The sequence below is a fragment of the Panicum virgatum genome, chromosome 8N (genome assembly GCF_016808335.1).
Source record: "Panicum virgatum strain AP13 chromosome 8N, P.virgatum_v5, whole genome shotgun sequence".
NCBI classification, from domain to species: Eukaryota; Viridiplantae; Streptophyta; class Magnoliopsida; order Poales; family Poaceae; genus Panicum; species Panicum virgatum.
Genome location: NC_053152.1, coordinates 19,120,519 through 19,127,640, shown reverse-complemented (window position 1 = coordinate 19,127,640; position 7,122 = coordinate 19,120,519).

Sequence of the window (7,122 nt, the reverse complement as noted above, 5' to 3'; positions counted from 1 at the left end):
GGGCGAGTCTTCCAGCAGAAAGTGCGCGTTCGAGCCCGCGCTACGTGCCCCAGGGACACGTGGCGGGTCCGAACCCCCCGGCGGTATGTTGGTTCTACCGCGTGGGAGGTTCGGACGAACACGGGAGGTCCCGGACCCCTATGGGGGGTCCGGGGCCTCGGCTGTCAGCTTCGGATCTTCCCTTCCTTAGGGACACATGGCGTCTCCAGACCTACCCCAAGCGGGGAACAGGTCCGGGGCCGTTGGCCTGGTGAGGTAAGAGCCTGACCCATGGGGCCTGCTGCTCCGTCCTTTGGCAGTAGTTACGGATAACTACGCAGGCCCTGCCTCGCTGCAGTAGGAGTGGGTATCCCTGCTATAGGGTACTGACAATACTATTGCCCAGAGAGCATGTCAAGCGCACAGGAGTCAAGCCTTCAGCGTCGGTTGAACCGACGAGCATCGGAATGCATCGGTGCAATGACATCAGCGCTGCAGAGAAGGGGAGGAAGACTTCTTCAGCACCGGTTGAACCGATAAGGCATCGGTGCATATCATCGGTTTAACTGATGGTTCTGCAGACATGTCAGGAGTGCGCAACGGCTAGTTTGAAGTTGTGAGTGACCGGTTAAACCGACGGTCTAGTATCGGAAGAGCCGACACCTACGCAAAAAATTAGATAACGGCTACAAATGGCTATTTCAAATTGGTGGCCTATATATATGGGTTTCCCCAGCCATTTTGGAGTTGCTGGAGTCCAAGTGAAGTCCTAGACACATTGAAGAAGTTCTAAAACCACCCAAGTGCTTAGTGATCAAATCTTTAGTCCTTAGCATACATTTGAAAGTGTTAGTGCTAGGTTAGCTCTTAAGTGAGTGAGAGAGCAAGGCGTTGTTGCCTTGTGAGTGGTTCTAGAGTGAACCAATAAGTGTACCTTGGTGCGCCGGCCTCCTTGGAGTTGCTCGCCGGCACATCTTCGACCCTCCGGCTTGGTGTGGAGCGACGCTGACGACATTGTACGGGGGACGTGGAGACCCCCTTCCTTTGTGGGCAAGCTCCTTAGTGGAAAACATGATCAAGATAACCGTGATTGTGTTCGCGGAAGAGACTTGATTGCCGAAAAGCAATACTCTTGATTGAGTGTTTTAACAACGTGGATGTAGGGGCAACTTAGTGTCAAACCGAACCACAGGATAAATCCTCGTGTCGAGAGTTTACTTTCTCTCATCTCTCCTTTATGTTTCTACACTTCATACTAGCATTCTTTGTGTGCCTTTACTTTTATATAGTAGTATCTTGATAGAATTGGCTTTGGGTTGCTAAACTCTTTTGGGATGAGAGTTTCACACTAGAAGAACCATAGTTGCACATCTAGATAGTATGTTTTAGATTAAGTTTTTGTGCAAACAAGTTGGAGCCATAGGTTAAGGTTCTAGATTGACTAATTCACCCCTCCCTCTCTTTCATAGGTTAGAAACTAGGAACGTTTAGAGCTGTTTTTTTTTGGAGAAGGGAAGTTTTATTGATCTTAAACAATTACATCAAGATGATACAATCATGTAAGATCGAACCCGGCCTCTTCATAACTAAGATGCACACAGCCTATGAAAAAGAAACAAAAAAGAGAACGACATGGCCCAAATGATCATGCCGCAGCAAACTACCATAAGTGACTTCTCTTTCATTCGCTTTGCAAACCAACACAGCTCTTGGACTATGAAGTAGGCTCCCGAAGCAACGCCTCCAACAAGGGTACGGCACGCGCACGCGCCGACATTGCAGTGACCCAACCAATTAAGACTAGATCAAAGATTTTCACCCGAGGGAGTAATTCATCTTGATCCAAACAATGCCTCCAACAAGATCATTGCTAGGTACAACCAATTAAGGTCAGACCTGGAAATTTCTTCCCGGAACCTGTGAATTAGTAACAAGTATCACCACAACAAAGTCACACCGTGCTACTTCCCCCTTCTTACCAGGCCAATATTTCCATATAGACCAGACATGACCCACTTCGAACGGCCACGAACTCCAAGTCCGGCACACCATCTGAACTCGTTACCTGAGATACCATGCTGCAAAGTAGCCACTAGATACCCATGCATAATCCACTGAAACAAAGTGCAGATGAAATCCGTCTTTGAGTAAGAGAATCCGCGAATTGAAGCCAAGGTGACTCTGGTCTCTTAGTCTAAATGAAAATAAAGGCGAAATTGAAGATGTCATCACCAGAAGTAGTTTTCGGAGCTAGTCCTTCCAACACCAAAGCCGAAGACGTGTGTGCTGGAGACAAGTCATCACTGGAGGCCAAGCATTTTATGTGTTGTCCGTGCCGCATTTGCCAAAATAAAAAGGAATACTCTCAGAGGAGCACTCTACACGCCCACATTTATGAAAAGGGTTTCATGGATAACTATACTTTTTGGACCAAGCACGGTGAACCTGAAGTTGTGATGCAAGATGGTGAAGAAGATGATGATCATAATATTACAGACTGAGCTCATCTATATGAAGTGGGAGCCTTTGAAGATGAACCCATGGACGATGCTGAAGAAATGGACGAGGCTGGAGAAAATGCAGCAGAAGACCAACCACCTGATGAATTAGGTCAGGTTCTAGTGGATTCACAAAGAGACTGTGAAATTTTAAAGGAGTCAAAGAAGTTTGAGAAGATGTTGGAGGATCACAAAAAATTATTGTATCCAGATTGCAAGCAGGGGCTTAAAAAGTGGGGTACCACACTTGAAATGCTGCAGTGGAAGGCAGCTAATGGTGTTACCGATAAGGGATTTGAGGAGCTACTTGGAATCGTAAAGAACAAGCTTCCAGAGGGAAATGAACTGCCCTCTACAACATACGAAGCAAAGAAGGTTGTTTGCCCTCTTGGATTGGAGGTACAAAAAATTCACGCATGTCCTAACGATTGTATTCTCTATCGAGGCAAAGAATATGAGAAACTGGATGCTTGTCCTGTCTGTGATGCAAAACGGTACAAGATCAGGCAAAATGATCCTGGTGAGGTCGACGGGGAGCCCTTCAAGAAAAAAGTTCCCACTAAGGTGATGTGGTATTTCCCAGTAATACCACGTTTGAAGTGCTTTTTCAGAAATAAATCCAATGCTAAATTGATGCGGTGGCACAAAGAAGAGCGTAAGCAAGATCAGATGCTGAGACACCCTGCGGATGGGTCCCAGTGGAGAAACGTGGATAGAGATTTCCCATATTTTGATAACGACCCAAGGAACATAAGGTTCGGTTTAAGTACGGACGGAATGAATCCATTCGGCGAGTGGGGGCAGCAGTCACAGTACATGGCCTGTGACCCTCTGTATGTTCAATCTTCCTTCTTGGCTATGCATGAAGCGGAAGTACATGATGATGCCGGTGCTTATCCAAGGCCCAAATCAACTGAGCAATGATATTGACGTGTACCTAAGACCGTTGGTTGATGAACTTTTGCTGCTGTGGAAGGAGGAAGGTGTACGTGTTTGGGACGAGTACAAACAGGAGAATTTTGACCTTCGAGCATTGCTTTTTGTTACCATCAACGATTGGCCTGCACTTAGCAATCTGTCCGGACAGTCGAATAAGGGATACCAGGCATGCACTCATTGTCTAGAAGAAACCGACAGCTTGTATCTAAAAAATTGTAGGAAGGTCGTATACATGGGTCATCGCCGATTCCTTCCCCTCAACCACCCCTTAAGAAGAAAAGGAAAACATTTCAAAGGGGAACCAGAAACTCGTGCTAAGCCTATATTCCGAAACGGGAAGCGTGTTTTCTCGATGGTGAAGGATGTCCATGTCGTGTTTGGAAAGGGCCGTGGAAGCAAACAAGTTCCGAATGATGAAAACGGCCATGCCCCAATGTGGAAGAAGAAGTCCATACTATGGGAGCTCCCATATTGTGATGTCCTGGAGGTCCGCAACACAAGCGATGTGATGCACTTGACGAAGAATCTTTGCGTGAACCTGCTAGGATTCCTTGGTACGTATGGGCAGTCAAAAGATACACTAGAAGCAAGACGTGATTTGAAAGAAACAAAACAACAAGAAGACCTACATCTTGAGAAGAGAGAAATTGGACAGCACTACTTATGTCCTGCTAGCTACACTCTCAGCAAAGAGGAGAAGGAAAGTATGTTTGATTGCTTGAACAGTATGAAGGTACCATCCGGTTACTCCTCGAATATGCAGGGAAGAATTAATATGAAAGAGAAAAAGTTCACAAACCTAAAGTCTCATGATTGCCATGTTTTGATGACAAAATTGCTTGCAGTCGCGTTGAGGGTTATTCTACCAGAAAATGTAAGATTAGCAGTGGTGAAGCTATGTGCCTTTCTTAATGAAATTTCACAGAAGGCAATCGATCCAAATAAGCTCACAAGGCTACAGAATGATGTGGTCCAATGTCTTGTCAGTTTTGAGATGGTCTTTCCACCTCCGTTCTTTAATATTATGACCCACCTCTTAGTTCATATTGTGAAAGAGATAAACATTTTAGGCCCTGTATTCCTACACAATATATTCCCTTTCGAGAGATACATGTGTTGACGCTCCTTAGCGCCCCCGATTTATATACCGCAAGCGCACGGTTTCGTGTAGCTTTTCCCTTAGAGTATTCCCCCAAGGTTTATCAATCCACGGAACCAAAGAGACAAGAAACAATCTACTAGCATAGAGATTCCTTTGTGTTGATGAGGTGTAAAACGAATCTAATCTACTAAAAACACGACAAACACTGAAGGTAGCAAGAGAAAGTTAGAGATAACCAATCTAGATCACCTAGATCATGCATATGTTGTAGTTCCAGCTAGATAAAGTGAAGTAAGGTAGATGTGAATCTCAATGAAAAGCCTCTTTAAACCCAAAATCTCCAAACCGATCCCTTGATACCCAACCTACTAAGTGGCAACGGCCTGTCACGATGCCACCCCTTTCAACAGGATACCCTGAAGCAAGTCGAACCCCCTTTGGTAGTTCCGCCATGACCCTCTAGCCACCATGACTACAAGATCATGCTAAGTGATCTATCTCGATAATAGATCTAGGATGAAGTGAACCCAAAGAAAAGAACGAAATTGAAAGAGGAGAACATGGTCACTAAACATTCGGAAACACAAATAACTTCACCATGAATGATAGTACATCACAAGATCACAACCAGGGCCCTACCTTGATCTTGATGATCCTAGCTCCAGAACTCCGACGTGGTCTTCCTTGCAAGGTTCCCACGTCAGCTAGGGCGAACCCTAGACAACTAGCACGACCCTCGGCTCTCCGAGAGGTGTCCCTCTATCTTCTCTGCTCCTTGGCGTCGTCTCCCGAATTGATCTCTCTATGAACCTTGGGGAGGGGTCTTTAAATAGCCTCAGGGAACCCTCGGTCAAAGGGGAGGTCGAACCGACCTAAAAAAGGTCTGGACCGGCTGGCCCAATGAGCCTAGGCCAGCCGGCCTAGCACTTTCCTTCGCCGGTTTGTGCTCAACTTTCTCCCCAAGTCTCCTGGAATCTTCTAGGGTTTATGTCTTTCACGATTGCACCCCTTTAGACGTCGTTATCTTCGAGATTTCTTCGAGGAGAAGGATAGGATGGAAAATCCTTCCTTAAATATCTCTTTGCTTTGCTTAGCCCCGAAGTATCTCGATCTTATCTTGTGGGCTTTATCTTTTGGACTTTATTGGAGGGTGGATGTGCATGAACGGGCATCTAATCATCATGGCCTTCGATCCTTTGTTCGGGCTTTGGCCTTCGTCTTTCTTCGTGTCATCGCGTGATCGTGGGCCTCGCCATTTCATGCTCCAAAATTGGTCAAAAACCTGCAAAAACGAAGTACCTCCAAAATATATGTGCAAACATGAAAATGACCAATAATTGGGCCGAGGTTAGGATGGTTAGTGATTTTGATATTAAATTTAAGCCATTATCAAAGTTAAACAGGGGATAAAATGGATACTTAAGGAGCGCCAACATTCCCCCCATACTTAAACCTTGCTCGTCCTCGAGTAAGTCTTTGATAAAAATCAGCGCTGCCTTTCAGTGTCCAATCCCTGCACTTGATCATACACGAGAAAACACAATGCTCCCAAAAAATATTTTGCAGTTAATAGTTCAAGTTGTAACCAGCTTTTTCAATGTGGAAGGTAGATACAAGTTAAATACTTCCCCCACAATTATTAAGCACATGCTCTCAAAATTAAACAAGTCTCATAATTAAGAAAGTAAGTTCCAAAAGTAATGCTAAACCAAGATCAATAATTCAAACCTCATTGCAATTTGCTCATGGAAACTCTCAGCTCATCTTGTCTCTCAAACTTGCTAGAACTCTCTCCTTTCTTTCTCTCATATGTATGTGTGAGGCTTTATCTCGAGCTCTAGAAAGGTTAGTCCTAACAAAAGATATTATAATCAAGATATTATCAAAACAAGAAATACTTTTTATGGATTTACCGAGACTCGTCAAAAAGATCATTGGAAAATAATTTCTTTGTGGAGAGGGAGAGAATGGAACACACACTTTGGATGGTGGACATGTGCAAATGGCAACGGTTGATCCCAAGGCACGACTGAAGTCCTTGTTATCAGATTGCACATGGTTGGAATAATTGAGTATAGAATAATCTTGAAAGTATCTGGAGTTTAATGAAGCTAAAGGAACCGAGGAGCTTTTCATCATTATTTTTTTTCTTTTTTTTCTCTTTTTTTCTTTCTTTCTTTTTGCTCCTCAGAACCGTTGGCAACACAATGCACTTACTCCACCTCCCCCCCATGCTTGAACTTTTGCTTGTCCTCAAGCAATGAAGTGATGATAACTTGATGGAGTGAGTGCGCAAAACCTTTATCAATTCTCTGGACATAACTTTGGAATTCAAGGGAGCATCTCCTCGTGAAAGATTGAAGCCAACAGAGGAGGAAAAGGGGCAGGCCGGCCGGCCTAAGGGTGTTGAGCCGGCCGGCCTACTGCCTATAGGCCTCCACTTCTTCGGATTTTTCTTCTGCGAACTCTTTGATGCTTCCCAAGCTTATGTTTTACTGAATTTTGCTCTTGATTCCACTGTTTTGACGTCAAAATAAATATATACTCAATATATAGGTTGTGGTCAAGGAGGTGTTTCACAAAAAAGATGTTTTTGGTTAAGGG